The sequence below is a fragment of the Pagrus pagrus genome (assembly GCF_965226575.1).
Source record: "Pagrus pagrus genome assembly, chromosome: 14".
NCBI classification, from domain to species: domain Eukaryota; kingdom Metazoa; phylum Chordata; class Actinopteri; order Spariformes; family Sparidae; genus Pagrus; species Pagrus pagrus.
The window spans coordinates 21,205,807-21,220,968 of NC_140198.1; the positions used below are offsets into that span (position 1 = coordinate 21,205,807).

A 15,162-nucleotide genomic window follows, 5' to 3' on the forward strand; every position below is an offset into this window, starting at 1 on the left:
GGGATTCATTCCCCAGTTTCCCCTGTCCACATGTTGAAGTGTCCTTGGGCAAAACACTGGACCCCACATTGCTCCCGATGGTTAGTCGAGCCTCTTGAATGGTAGCTTGCTGCCATCGGCATGTGAATGAGAGGCTAATTGTAAAGCACCTTGGATCAAAGTGTTATATAATGCTGCCATTTACCAAATTACAAGTGCTTTGATTTCTTGTAAATAAAACCACAGAAATGTTAAACTGTACACTTATACACGCACAGTATGTAATTTCTGCCGCAATCAAAATAATGAATGGCAAAAACTTAGTTTGATGATGTTGTGAATTAACATGGGATAATGGAGTCATTATTGATATTGTTTAAAGAGCTACCATTACCAGTGAAAATCTATCTGACCTGACTCGGGCAGAAATGTTTACAGACAAGATATTGCATTAAAACTTCACTCATGTTACATTGAGTCACAGTCACTAACTTCCTTACTCACTCTCTGACACATTATCTGGTGTTTACCCGAAAGTAAGTACGACAGGTAACCAACTGAAATGCACCTTTACCATGAATACAATTACAAAATTTGGAATAATGTACACAACTCAACAATACATACAACACAGCCTAGCCATTTTTAGACATTTTAATGCAGAAATGTTACATAATATATCCTAAATACAATGAAAAGTTGTAAATGTCTTGATATCAAATCCAGGACTTAATAACAAAATGACCCGCAAAACTAAACTTGTTGTCACATTATTGTATTTTTACTATATTTCATTTGACCTGTACTGACTTTTCTTAATGGACCAAACCAAATACCCAAGAGGACTGTTTTTTTCTCCTTCTCTGGAGAAGAAGCATGAAAGTGAGGCAAGAGAAAGAACAGCAGAGACTCAATGCCCTTTGACCCCTCATAACTCTTTGGCAATCTGGATGCCTAAAGACGACCCTCTGCACAGCTGAGACCTCGCACGTCCACTCACACACACACATTTGAGTGACAGATGGTAAACATGTCTGAAGTAGTAGGTAGGAGTGCAGACGCTCCTCCTTTGTTTTTCAATCTTCTTTAACTTGTCCCTTACCCCTCTCTCTTACACACTCTCTCTCTCTCTTATTCTGTCTTATCGGTTACTGTCGCTGTCTGCCAAGTCTTCAGCACCGTGCTGCCTTTAACTGCTGTTCCCTCAAGAATTTCAGTAGCTCTTACAGTAGGTCTCCCTCTTTGTCTGTCTAGTCCTTCTCTATTCTGCTCTTCAGCTGTTTATCCTCTCTCCCATCCTCTATTAATATTTCCACACAACACAAAGTAGGCTAATGTCTTTATCAGATCCAAATCCGTTATGATCTGTCTTTCTTCTATTTTGCATTGTGAACCTTTGATGGCATAACCAGAAATTTCGAGGACTGACCTGCGCCTGCAGCTCTCTAACAAGCTTTTGATAAGGCATTAAGTACCACTTGGCTTTTTTGATATTTCACTTTATCTCAAGTAATGTCAGCTCTCCTATACTTAAAAGCACACAATCAAATGCACACACTGTTACAGCATGCATTACTAGTGCATGTTTGCCCTTTGAGCCGAGCCGTTTGTTCAATGGTGGGGAAACGTCAGGTGCCAGTCTGGAGGGCTGTTAAGGTATTTTGTTATCACCACATTACCTCCAGTAGGAAACTAGGCAATGTCCCAGTGTGAACATTAATGATTGATAAACTTCTTTCATCAACACACACACACACTCACACACACGCACATGTTGGCTCATGCAGGATGGCTATTCGAATGAAATGTGTAGAAGCAATTCTACAACTCCAATTCTCTTATATTTTTATCAATGTATAATTTTGTGTGTGTGTGTGTGTGTGTGTGTGTGTGTGTGTGTGTGTGTGTGTGTGTGTGTGTGTGTGTGAAAGAGAGATAGAGAGAGAGAGCGGGAGAGACCCATCAAGAGAAAAGAGCCACCACCAAACAGTCTCTCCTTGTACTAGCCTAGTAGAGAAGTCCCACTCATACATAGAGATACATTGTGTAAGAAAGCATGTCATCTAAAATACACTGGTATACAGACATCAACACACACAACGACAACAAAAAGCTTGTATTCCTTGAAGAAGTCAGACACACAAATTTGGACCCCTCTGTGTAACTTCCCCTCCTTTTCTCTCTCCTTTACAAACACTGAATTTCATTCAAGTGGTTCACAATCTAATCTCTAATCAAAAAACACAGAAAATGAAGCCAATTATCTCAAAAACCAAAGCAACTCTATCTCTCTGTCACTCACAAAGCTCCGGAAACATCCTCAAAACAAAAACATGTATCCATTTACCTTCAACTTAAGCTCCCGGTGTTTCCTGTGTGTGTGTAGCAGTTAATTCCCTGTGGTGGTTAAAACAAAGTCAGCACGTGTCCTCTCCGGGAGCAAACAGGGGGAATCCTTGCATCAATGAGAGACGTCTCTCCCGGACTCCAGCGCGCCGTTGGACTCTATATACACACACACACACATTACAGCACATACTCACACATGCTGCCTCTTGCACGCCTAGACCAGACTGAAGGCTGAGAAGAGGGTGTGTGTGTGTGTGTGCCGCTGCCTGAGTCTGAGCCCGCCCTCTTTTTTCTCTGGTTCTCCCCTTCTCTCCTGCATGCACTCATCCTGCCCTCCTCCTCCTTCCCTCTCTCTCTCTCTCTCACTCCAATTTCACCTCCCCCGGCTTGCCAATTGACTGCCAGCATGTGTGCTGGGTCTGTGCCTCTAAGCCTTTAGATGTCCCAGTCCTCTTTTTAATTGCTGGCTCTCTGGCCTCTACACAAAAAACAAAGACACACAGCGGACGAGCACAGGCACGCACAAACAGCATACATGTGCAGATGCAGACACATTCGCCTGCAAGTAAAATAATATAGATTGACACAGCAAATGTGACTATTTTTCAACTGAAAAGTAAGTAAAATGTGTGAATGCACCAGAATAGAGATGTAGTTTGTGTGGAGAGGTGAGAAAGGTGCACAGGGAAGAAGAAGAAGAATCCATCTCATTCCTTGGAAACCTTCCACAAGAGCAGCTGTAGCACCTGTTAAGCTGCTGCTTCACTCTTGTCTTTTTCCCCCCACCTATCTTTCTTTTACTATCTGTTAACTCACCAGGCTTTGAATGAAAAAGGCAGAACATTCAGTAGTTTTTACTATTTTTACTGTTTTCTCATGTTTTGACTGACAAAAAATCACCACCTGTAGGCTTGAAAAGCGGCTCTGAAAAGTTTGCAGCCTGCTCCTTCACTCAGTTGGATTCACAACAGTTGCAACAGTGACCCAGATTTTTGGCAAAGAGGCATCAAGACGTCAATAGAAACGATTCAGCACTTTAAACTCCTCCACTGTCCATTCCTGTGCTGAGTATGTTCCACACACTGTTTTTGCCAAGATGTGTAAAAAATATGATTCAATTTGCAGCTTCATACTGTCACTACGTGTTTAAGTATTTACCTTTGTCATTAATACAAGCAAACATAGGTACATAGGTGTGACAAAGATAAGTACAAAGAGTGGAAAGTCTGAGAAATGTGTTGAACAATATATTGGTTTGGTACAACCAAGGACACTGAGTGACATAAACAGATTGTGATAATGTGTAATAACATTTGTTGTACCTCACCAACTTTATAGTAAATATATGCTTGTTCTGAATTTGACGTTTTAAATAAGTCGGGACAGGAACAATTTAAGATTAGGAAATTTGTGGAATACTCCAAACACACAAGTTTGGAACATTCAACAGATGAACAGGTTTGATAGTAACAGGTGATAGTGTCATGATTGGATATGAAAGGGGCATCCTTGAAAGGTTCAGACGTTCAAGAGCAAGGATGGGTCGAGGGTCACCACTTTGTGAAACACACGATTGTATAAAGTTTGTTTTTACATGGGCTCGACATAATTTCGTAATACTGTGGTAAGTAAACACAGTTCATTTGTAAATGCTTGCATTCTATTTTTATTTGCATTTCACGAGGTGTTCCAACTTTTTGGGAATCAGGGATGTAAAAATAAAATGGCTGCAGTCATGAGTCCATTTCGCTGCTCTGAGTTTCATCTTTCTCACCATGATTTGGTAAATGACACTTTCAAGTACTTAATCTATTGTCATTGGTGTATACACACACACACTGTTGAATAAAATTTACTCTATGCAATTTAAGTGTATAGGTTTTAGTGCATCTAGCGATGTGGTTGCAAATTAGCAACCAACTGAACACCCCTCATTCACCCTCCCTGTGGCTGCTAGAAACGCTCAAGACCCCGTTACTACCTGTTGCGAGTGGCTGCTGGATCTGAGTGGCTCATGTGCGGCCCATCTTGGACAAGCATGCACTCAACTTCACTAAAATTGGAAATTTGTTAGGGTAATTTATGATAAAATGGTTACTTTTTTCAATTTTCAAAAGGAACTTTATTGACATTGTAATTATAAGAACAATATTATTAAAGCAGTAAAGTACAATATGTCCAAATATTTGGAGACTACACAACACAAAAACAACAGCAACGTACGAGCAATGAACAATGATATATATGTTATGCTACAACAGGCAATCATGCACCACCGTCTAGTGTTTGATTTATCCATTCTGAGCTACCTGTAAAAACATGGCGGTGCAACATGAAGTCGTGACAGAGGGACCCCTCCCTCTGGATATAGAAAAGGCTCATTTTAACATAATGTTATGACAACATTTCTTAGTTTCTGTTGATTATTCATTAATACAAAACATAATTATGAATATTATATTCCATTTCTGCCCCTAAACCCCCTAAATTCTTTACACTGGACCTGTAATTTAATAGCTGGGTCTCAGAAACAGCCCTGTATTGCTTGTGCACAACACTGTAGTTTAGTTTTATGTCAGGGAGACAGGAAGTTTAGAGAAATGTTTGGCCTTTACTTAGCCAAAAGAGTAGATCTGTAAACATGCAAATATGAGCTAACAATTAAACAAAATACACTCCAATAATAAATGACTTTCTTCCTCTGTAGAGATAACAATTCTCTCATTATCAAATCACTTAGCAAAATGTTTGGCTTGAGGACACGGGGTTTTAGGAGAAAAACAGAGACGATTACATAATAGGCTGATGACTTCCCATTATCTGCTGCACTGTGAAGCTCCTGAAACAACCACTGTTTGGAAGTATTTAACATTTATAGAAGCAAACATGTCGGGACAAAGGGCAGGGAAGGTAACAGATCTACCCAACAAAAGGACCTGACACAGCCTCCACAGGGGAGAGAGGGGAGACAGTCACGAGCACAAAGTCGCTATCAGAAGAGGTGCACGCACAACACACACACATTCAAAGCTTTATACCCTCAGGCATATAATGACATTTCACCTAACACAGACAATACCATGCGCTGCATTGCTTCTCGCCTATTACAATTCTTTTGTGGAAAGCATGTGTGTATGTATGTGCACATATGCTGTCTGTCTCCTCGCACCTCATTCTGTTCCCAGTCTATCCCCCTTCCTCTCTGTCTGTCTCCCCCCGTTTGTTTCTTTCTGTGTTATCTAACAAATTAGCTGGAGAAGGTCCTGTCCTGCGAGGAGCCGGCTGAAACAGGAAATAACCAATCCAAGAGGATGAACAGCGACTCAGAAAACCAGTTCCCACAGTCCTGCCCAAACATTGTGTTATTGGGCTGTAATGCAATTATGCAAGGGGTGGGGAGGAATTGGTTAGTGGTTTAAGGGCAACACAGAGCAACGGCTGAGATGGCATGTCGGCACAAGCAGAATACATAGGAGGTAATAACAACAGCAGGTGGAGGATGTTATGTAAGCAGGGAGGAGGGCTGGAGAAACATCAGGATGGCGGAGGTTTCTTTTTGTTTGCTTGTTTTGCTTTGTCTGTGCTCATCTTTCATCATGCTGCTTTTGTTATGTGAACTGTTTGTTCTCAGCTATGCACTCTGCAGTTAGTACCGCGAGGAGTAAATTAACATGGAAGGCAATTCACCAGTTGCATTTTCTGTCTAACAAACAGACTGTGTGGTAGCTGCGCTTGAAGTGTAGCTTGTGTTGTTCCGCTGTCTTCCCCACTGACTGTGTAAAAAGATGAACAGAGTTCCTGGGTCTTAAAAGTGAAGCTATTGCACCAGTGTCTTAAACCTGCATTTTCTTCTAATGACCAGCAAGGGGCAACTCCACTGGTTCCAAAAAGAAATCAGATTCTATGTAAGCTTACGAGAAAATGACCCTACTTCCCTTCCCTACTTCGGCTGGTAATGTTTTCAGTTTGTTGGTCTGTGTGTGTGTGTGTGTGTGTGTGTGTGTGTGTGTGTGTGTGTGTGTGTGTGTGTGTGTATGCGTGCATGCGTTTGTGCGTGTGTCATTATGGCAAAATGTGCCGATGTGACGTCACGGTGGATTTACACTTCTTACACGTCTTCCTGCCCACCACAGCTGGCCTTTCAACACAATAGACTCCACCTTTCAATCCTTATCAGACCTCATCTCAGTTTGTATGTGTGGGTGGGGGGATGGCAATATCAGTTAAGAGCTGAAGGAAGGAGATTGGTTTCCCATTTCATGCCTTCTGCCATCTCTCTTGCTAAACATATCATATTGAAATTCATGAACATACTGTATTGGAAAATGGACCAAAAAGATATGCACATATACACATTTGGGATACCAGTTTGCTTCCACCCAACCACCCACCTTGCCAGATTTGATAAAATCATTATCACCAGCCATGCGAGTACAACTAATGAATAATGTATGCACTGCTGGGCCACAATAGTACATTCCTTCTGGCATGCTACCTTCATTTTCGAGTCACAGTAGCTACCGGTGGCTAGTTCTACTGCTTAGGGTCATATCAGCTAATCCCTGTCTACCGCTATTACAATTTCCATTAGCATGCACATGCACAGTGGTATGCACAAAAAAGCATGTGTTGAATGCACACATACAAACACACATGCACACTTCTCACAGAAAAATAAATTGGACAGGTATATAGACAGACACAACTGCACTCATTACCAGCGACAACAGATGTGACTGACAGATGTGACTGACAGCACCTCGAACTGGAGAATAAGCGGGCATCAGGTGTTAGACTGCACCCCTTCATGATCAACACAAAGAGATGATGACATGCATCAGATGTTACGCTGTGATGGACAGCTCAGGTTGGAAGAGACGGGGGAGATGTCAATTATTTCAATCACCAAGTGTAACAGATCAAACATGGACCCAACCTCCTCTATGGCCCCACACCCTCACCTATAGTTTAACATTCATGGGGCTGCACTCAAGCTCATGCTTGATACTCACTTTAAAGTGTCAATAGCTTTGTCTAAGCCAATATAAGATGTAAACTTTGGTTGGTGTTCCCAATGGCCCAAAAAAATATCAGCCGTCAATTTAACGTTATTATATGCTAATGAGCCAGTATATTCTTGTCCTTATACTGCAAGGTCATACAGCACACATCTGTGCAACATAAGCCCAGAGCTATGAGTCTAATTTATATTCAAGTGGGGGAGGTTCGCTCATTACCTGTGGTTATCCAACAGGAACACTGAATATTATCTTGTTTGCTTTGGTCACTCTTACAAAACATCTCCTCAACCATTGCTACACTCACATGGTTTATTATGCTCATACAGCAAAGAGTAAAATTACCTTCAGTCGAGAAGAAAAAAAACCTGGGTTGGTCATTTACATCATAAGTGTCTGATTCTGAGCTTTGCTGTCTGATCACCACAGATTATGCGTTGTCATAAAGAAGTGAAATCAGACAGGCACAGTGGAGAAATCTGAGAATATCTGAGGCTTGCCATCAGAGGGGAAGTGACTGATCTAGTACTGATAAGGTACAGATAATGATCAACTTACTTTACGTCTTGAAAACTGGGTCAAAGAGTGAGAAAGGAAGTTGGTAAATGGGACTAAATGTACTGAGAATAAAGCTTTAAAACATTACTTCGTCCATAAACATTTCTGCATGATTCACGTTGGTAGATTTTCATCGGCAACGGTAGTGGTTCAACAACAAGGACAACACCTACCACACTAGTTCATTATGTCATTAAACTACATCTTTTGTTTTCGTTGTTTAGATTGAGAGACCCCTAGCGGCTTATAATTACATACTGTGTGTTTGAATGAGAGCATTTTGCCAATAGACGGAAATCATCATTCTATTATCCATTAATGAATGGTAAATGGTAAATGGTAAATGAAAGCTTAATTTGCTGTTCTATACTCTCGGTGGCGATTTTCTCCAGAAAAACATTTGAAAAACAGGAAGCAATGCTAAGTAAAGAGCAGTATTTACACAAACTCTGATTACACTGTTTGACATAAAGCCAATGGCTGTTTATCACAAGATAAGACAACAGGCCTGACTGAAAAATGTTTTGTTACAGAACATGCACAGGTGCAGGTGTTTTCAGTCATTCTGGCTGAGGTGAGCAGAGCTATGCTGAGAATGACAAGCTCTTACTTGACTCTATGTACTGATAACAATGAGAAAGGTGCAATTTGTCCCATACTAACAGGTGCAACAAAGCTAAAAGGAGAGTCATGTTGATGTTAATCAAACATGGATTCTCCACATGCACACAGTCTAGAGAAAAGGTCTAATCAGGCAATATAATTAAAATCACCTGTGGGGTTTACAATGGGTGTGCAGGGTCTTTAAAATTGAAAACAATAGCTGTAACCTTTGGAGGAACTTGGTCTTCACCGCAGGGACCGGGGTCGAAATTAGGTTCAAGGGACTTTATTTTACCTCCCAAAAAGTCCCTGCACGGGGGGCAGTACTTTCCAAAAGTATTGGAAATTTGGATGTGTGGCTTGCAGCACTGAACACTTCTGATTAAACATGTACTTGCAACATTTTATTTTAGCCACCATTTTTAAATATCTGCAGATGAGCACATAATGGGAATCTGAAAAAGATGTTAGGGTTGGGTTAAGGTAACCCAAATCAAATAAAATGATTAAAAAAAAACAAATAAAAAAAAAAAACTGTAATACCACAATTTATGCAATATTTTCACTCAAAACATGTCAAATTTGACAATGGGAGGGTTTATGTGTGTAGGGACCTTGGGAACGTAAGACCTTGGGAACATGTAAAAATGACTAATTGGCATTTTGATTATGTACCATATTTCTTGCCTCCAAGTAGTTGCCAGGGTTACCAGCAAAGTCTCCAGGAAGGTACACTGGTCCCAATCAAGGCGAAATCTGGCACGTAATCTGCCCCCCCCCCCCCCAAAAGTAGGCAAACACATTAGCAACAATAATCACACAGCACACTAAAGTTGCAGTTGGTCCTTCACATACAACACAAACACAAACAAGAATGCTTCCCCTGCAGATACTACACAGTTAACACTGCAAACTCATGTACAGTGCATATCTTTTTCTAGGCTATGCTGAGATAAACAGAAAGATGAATACACCAAGAATCAGCGCTGCAGTCAGCACTGCCTTATTTCAGGATCAGATGGGTTTAAGATTGTGCCCAATGTGGGTTGAGATTAAGACCAAAATAGACATTAAACAATGCACATGCAAAACAATAATACTTAAAGCACCTTGCAAGAGTCAGCAGAGATGTAGATCTATCTGTAGGGGCTTTGTGCTAAACCCATCAACAACCAACTAGACGAGGATTTTGACTAATGACCGCGAAGGAGTCGATTGTATCCACATGTTAATCTGTTAATATGTCTGCAGTTTTGGGGAAAAAATAATTATATGTAGCAGAGGTGAAGACAAAATATGTCTTTAAAATAGTTAAGGCCGGATAAACTTAACACCCAATAATGGCAAAGAAGAATATAATGGAGGATATGGGTGGATAAAGAGTCATGTAGTGGCAAGCATAAAAAGCATCACAGCATCACAGCAAGACATAATCAGCAAGACAAAGCATCAGATATAAGGACTTATCTGTCCTCTATACATGTTGGTATCCTCCAGATCAGTGCAGTTAATGTACTCTATCATGCACGCCAATCATAATCCCCATCAATGTAAACAGGGAGCAGTATTAATTAGGGTGCTACATTCAGAGATGATTATCTGGGATACAAGAACATGGGAGGGGTGGGAACAGTGTATATGTCTCTTCACTTTTCATGCTGGCTTACCTCCGCTCTCTGACTCTCATTCGTAAAGAAATTAACAAGGAATGGAAGTGAGAATGCGTGTGTTTGAAGACAGAGGAGGATGGGAGCAAGTCGTCTGAGGGAGGAGACGGATCAGGCTGTAGCAATGCTCAGACGCCAACATCCTGACCTCGTCACAAACTCATGAGCGCAAACTGCACGGCCCATTTTATTACTCACACAACCCAGTAACCCAGCCTCTCTGGGGACACAAAAGCGCACACATGCACACACACACACACACACACACACACACACACACACACACACACACACACACACACACACACACACACACACCATTCTGCTCTTTCGTTATTAAAGCACGCTCAGGCGCTTACAAGGCTGAAGCCACACACATCAAAAGATTTCACTGCTCATCAGAGACTCTTGGACAAGGATGAAAATGGATTCTGACATGGCATCCTGGAAAAACCGCTGGCCTTAAGCTCTGATATCATGCGTAAGAAGTCACACACAAAGACACCAAGTCTTGGCTCTGCAGCAATAATGGATATCTGGGATACACTGGTACAAATGCAGATTACAAGTCACACACTATGGCAGTTCCACTATCATTCCCATTTTTCCCTACAATGAAAATATGAAATTCTGAAATAGAGCTTTGTAAAGTCTACTTTCTGTTCATTTTAGACCAGCAACATGCTATTTTTATTTCCCAAAGTTCAGCTCAACGCATGTCTATAAATGTCTCTTTTGAGTGATGAATTATGCATCACTGTACAGCTAGATACAATTTTGTTAGTCTTAAATAAATGAGATTTGCTTTATTTCAGTAATGATCTCTACTGACTGAAGAGGGATTTAAGTCCAACAAAGCTTACATTTAATTTGTTGAGACATTTGACTCAAAATCACGAATGTGACCCTCATGATGGCACAAGGGGAAAAGTCAGGGGGTCATCAAAATCAACTTAAATGTAAGCAAACACATGTAACCACACTATTTGATTGATTGCCATTACATTTAGTAGGACATTCCCCACTGAATCAATTATATTGACTTTGGTGATCTCTTGACTTTAAATCTAGTGCCCTAACAAATGTTCGCATGCTAACATCCAAGACTATTACGGTGAACATGGTAAGTAGTATACCTGATAGACATGAGCAAACGTTAGCACAATGACATTGCCATTCTATTAAAAACACTACTGTGACTAAGAACTGCCTCTCAGTGCTGCTAGCATGGCTGTAGGCTCTTATACGGATTCAAAATGCCCTTTTTCTCACCTTCTCACTTCCCCCATTCCATACACACAACACACACACACATGTATTCTCATGCACTTCCTGCTCATTTAAGAAATCATTGTATATGGGTTGTTGCCAGGTCAAGCAGCAGAGACAGAATTAGACCTTTTCTTGTCCGCGAGTTGTGCTTGTCTCATTACATCATTCACAGCCATCTCAAATTTACGTCATCTAACACCATTCAGAGGCTTTCAGGTTTCCACATGCACTACTGGACACAGGAAAATTAATAAAGCAGTAAATAAACAATCTGAATGAATCAAAAAGACTAAATAACTGAGTCATATCGATTCATGTTATAGTGAAGTTCAGCTAGTTTAAAAACTAGGGCACATTTTTAAATATTACATATATAACGATGAATATTAAGATTCAGATTATTATTAATAATAATCACTGTACTGAAATAAACAATGGATACTATAAAAAAAACGGATTACCATATTTTTTTCCCCCATCAGTTTTAAGTAACACTATTCGTAACCCAACGCTGACAATTTCTTCCCATAAGAATATAAAACAGCAGCATCCTGGTATTCGACTCGTCAGGCGGAGCTGTAAGATCACAGCTTTAACACAACCGCTGAGTTTTAGCCACTTCAGCTGAAAGTTGACAGCGCCAGCAAAAAGGAAAGGCAGTAGGGAGGGAGGGAGGAAAGTGGGAGATGAGGTTAAGAGGTTGAGTGTGGGAAAAGGAGGGGAGGAGAGGGAAGAAGGGATTAAAGCATCAGAAGGTGTAGTGTTCCTCTGAAAAGATGACGGGCTGATGGCTGCTCCCACAGGACTGACTAGAGGAGTAATCCCACCAAATGGAAGAGTTTAACAGTTACCACCCACTGAGAGAGAAGACACAGAGACCGAGACTAGACCCACAGCCACACAAATACACAAGCATTTACACAAACATCTACATGTAGGTACACAATAAACAGACAATGCTGCAACATTAGTCTATTAATGGATCGAAAGAAGACTGATTGCTTATTATTTTGATAGTCAGTTCATTGTTTCAGACATTTTTTAAGCCAAAATGTCAAATACTGGTACTCTTAAATGTAAAAATTTGCATTTGCTGCATTTTTTTGTCATTTATGAGAGTAAAAGAAGCAATCTGAAGACGTTGCTTATTTACAGAAAATACTATGACGGAGGAGGATGCTCTGGGAAATTGTGATTAGCATTTTTACCTCGGCCGTGTCCGTTGGTTTGTTGGTTGGTTAGTTTGTCAGCAGGATTACACAAAAAAACTACTGAACGGATTTCAGCCAAGCTTGGATGGAGGTTGGGTCTCGGGCCAGAATAGACCACATTAACTTTGGTGCCGTCCTCATAATCGTGGTGTTTTGTGCAAAAGGACATGTGACACAAAACACAAAAACATCAATGTTTTTCACAGATAAGAATACCTAACAGAAAATGCATGAGCTCAAATTTTGTACAGTAAAATATTTCATTTCAGTAAAGTCCTTAAATATCAAAGAACATGTCTGACGACTCCAGTAAAATATAAAAAAAAGCTGTAATTTACAGATGCAGGCACTGCATGGTTAAATCCTTCAGACTGCAGAAGTGGAAGATATTGTGCAGTGGGGGTGTCAGGTGAAGACACCTGACACACGGCTGCACGCTCCATCTCTGAAGCTTTCTGCGCACATCAGCAAAACGAGGGTCTGTTGTGTGTTGTTGTTCTCTCCTGTCTGTGGCAGATTTGAACTGGTGTGAATCTGCTAGCACATCAGTGCTCTGGTAGGTTTATGCCGTGTTAGCTGGCAAGCTCAAATAATTAGAAGCGCAAACAGGCCAGGAAGAGACAGACAACAGGAGGCAGACAGGGATGGGATTTTGGTGGGGCTGTGAGATGCTGACAATCTGGTGAAGGGTTTTAGTTCAGTGAACCCCACAAAGCTTCATGACAACCCAGACTTCATCTGGCCATTTGATCTACCTACTTTTACACTATACGTAAGATCCATAAAATAATTATTACACAGCCATTGTGTACATTTTTTAAACATAAAACTGTATGATGCGGGTTTGCTTAATTAATTTGTTGGTTGCTTTGTTGATGACCTATTTCGAGTATTAATCTATCGTTTCATTGGCGCTGCCATCATTATTATTGACCTACATCGTAGGATTTCAAAGGTAAATGGTTGTTATTGCTTGCATTTATCTAATTAGCTTTATACATAATTACTGTGGCATTTGAACAGCCTATCTGGTATTGAATTAGTGGTTTAGTGAAATGATTTTCAGTTAGGGGATTTAATGGAGAACCCTGGTCATATGTCTCGATTATGTTACATAAATACATTTTGATAAATAGAGAGGAGCCTGACCTTTCACTGAAGAAAAGCTGTTCCCCATTAAACACAAACATGTTGTTCCTCTTTTGATAATGGTGCTTAACAACATTCAGGTAGGTTTCCTCAATTAGTGACAAACTGCCCTGCTAATGACCTCTTTCCTTATTGTTGTTTTCAACAGACTTCAATTGAAGATTTCAGTCACAGCGGAAGCATGAAACTGGCTGCATGGCCACAGTTAATGAGCAGCTATTGATCCCGGTAAAGGGCATCAATATGTGATCGAAGGTTCAACACCACAAAGGTTTAAGTTTGACCTTTACCCTAACATTAACCTAATTTCAATTACCTTATTTTGGAGTATTTTCCTCATCTGCGGGAAGACTTTGGGTCATACAACACACTCAATTACTCACTGTCATGTTATCATCACTCTTTTTTCCTCACTATGAAATACAGCAGCTCAATACACTTCCAATAAAGGTCGAGCCAATAGAACAACGCTGAACATTGCAGCAATTAGCTGTAAAATGCTAAAATCAGTTCTGGATGACAAATTCAATGATAGTGATTACAAATCAGAAAATAATGAGATTCCATAAAGGGCTGGAAAACTGAATTACCACAGCAACAAGGAAACTGCATATACAGAATATAGACTGTCAAATTAGCTGCATCGTGCTTCAGGCCAGGAACAAACAAATATCTCCAGTGAAAGATCTACATGAGTCCCCATAGGAAATAAAGCACAATTATTAATTCTAGTAAACATACGGAGGGTTAATTCGCAAAAACAGATATCTGTGTTTTTATGTGCACTCCAGGGAACACCAATCAAATTAGTATTGGTTTGTTTAGATAGATATCTCATGTTTTAATTTACATAAATCATGTTTTATTATTATGCTCTCAAGGGAATGTCAAACAAACTGGTGTATTGTATTCTAAGAATGGCATTTAGCTGTGTTTGCACATGAACTCTTCATACAGTTCACAAGACTAAAGGTAAAAAAGATTCAAATATATTACCACAAATGTATGTTTTATTTAAACCTGGATACGGTGGAGCAGCTCAGTCTTGCTTCTAATTTTGCCCAGTGATCACTAGTGGTAATGCAGCAAAAAATTCCCCTGCATCCCAAAAATAATTTTCTACAAAGTGCACCATTTCAAAAGAGACATCTGAAAATCACTAATGTTCTGACAGGAAACCCCAAACTGGTCAAAAGCAAAGTGATTTTAAAAAATGTGACATCATCACAATAACCCAGAAGCAAACCTTGAAGCTATGAACTTTTTTTTTTCATTGAACTGAATATTCACCATCTTTGGATCAGGTATCTAGCTCTATAATTCACCTATGATGCCAGTTAGCACAAAAGTAATTTA

At 40.2% G+C, this 15,162-nt stretch overlaps 1 protein-coding gene across 2 annotated transcripts in view; it reads right to left on the reverse strand.

The window, feature by feature from the left end:
* LOC311269852 (rho guanine nucleotide exchange factor TIAM1-like) overlaps nt 1-15,162 on the reverse strand; it is an 86,486-nt gene that overhangs the window by 58,484 nt on the left and 12,840 nt on the right. Inside the window, exon 1 of one of the 2 annotated variants that reach the window (XM_084374329.1) lies at nt 2,327-2,552. The exons of the other annotated variant lie outside the window; for it this stretch is intronic. The gene's annotated coding sequence lies outside the window, so the exon portion shown is untranslated. Of the gene's footprint in view, nt 1-2,326; nt 2,553-15,162 lie in introns of those variants that run through there. 2 annotated transcript variants of the gene reach the window in all.